Here is a 938-nt window from a genome sequence, read left to right on the forward strand (position 1 = left end):
AGCAACGCAGGAAGCGGGTTACTTCTTGAAGTAAGAGCAGTGAAGTTCAAGAACACTGCAACAAGCAGTAGTTATACAAGGCTCGCACTTTTTTTTAACAAAAGCATGAACTATACACGCTGGGTGAATACAAGTAGCAAATGTCAGGAAACTTGTCCACATGTCTCGCATTACCAAGATACTGAATCTAGGATTTTTCGGTTGAACGCCGTATTCACTGATCAAAACCCTGACAGCGGTGGGATTCGAACCCACGCCTCCGAAGAGACTGGTGCCTTAAACCAGCGCCTTAGACCGCTCGGCCACGCTATCTCGGTTCTGTAGTTAATAATTTGTTGTTGCGGAGGCCAGGTTTTAGCTCTTTTTTACTTTCTTTTGATTATCTAAAATAGGACTCAACCAACATCTAAACTGATGAGTCTTGTCATACGTAATCTAAAAGTTGTGTATAATGTCTGCCTCCACCACTTCCCCATCCTGGTCGGCCAGTTTTCTGGCTAAATAAATATTTCCTGACATCCTTGTGGCTCCTTTGTATGTATTTAACTTAAATTTTTGCCCTCATTTCCGCCTATCGAAGTGTTTTTTTTTTCTGTCGAACATGCAGTGTCCTCCGAGTATCATGTAGGTCGTAATTATGTCTCCTCTGGACCTTCTAAAGTGATTAGCATGTTTACTGTCTCCTTGTAGCTCATTCCCTTTAGTTACGCGACTTGTTGCAAACATCAGCAAATTTTTCTGTTTTCTTGACATTCATTATCAAATATGTATCGGTCTTGAGTTTAATGACTCTCTGATCGCGGGTTCTGTCTCCTCCCGTCGTATAGCTTATTATCAAATACTGTTTCCGGGGTGGAGATGGTTGGAGTCAGTGAGAATCCTGAAAACTACTCTTGGGTTCCTTTGCCACTTACTCGCTTAAATTACGAGACTGAGGT

At 42.1% G+C, this 938-nt stretch overlaps 1 non-coding gene across 1 annotated transcript; it reads right to left on the reverse strand.

The window, feature by feature from the left end:
• Positions 1 to 230: 230 nt before the first annotated feature.
• TRNAL-AAG (transfer RNA leucine (anticodon AAG)) lies at positions 231 to 312 on the reverse strand. Its single transcript has one exon. It is a non-coding gene; the product is annotated as a tRNA-Leu (tRNA).
• Between the last annotated feature and the right edge of the window lie 626 nt (positions 313 to 938).

This window comes from Cherax quadricarinatus, chromosome 1, assembly GCF_038502225.1.
Source record: "Cherax quadricarinatus isolate ZL_2023a chromosome 1, ASM3850222v1, whole genome shotgun sequence".
Classification (NCBI taxonomy): domain Eukaryota; kingdom Metazoa; phylum Arthropoda; class Malacostraca; order Decapoda; family Parastacidae; genus Cherax; species Cherax quadricarinatus.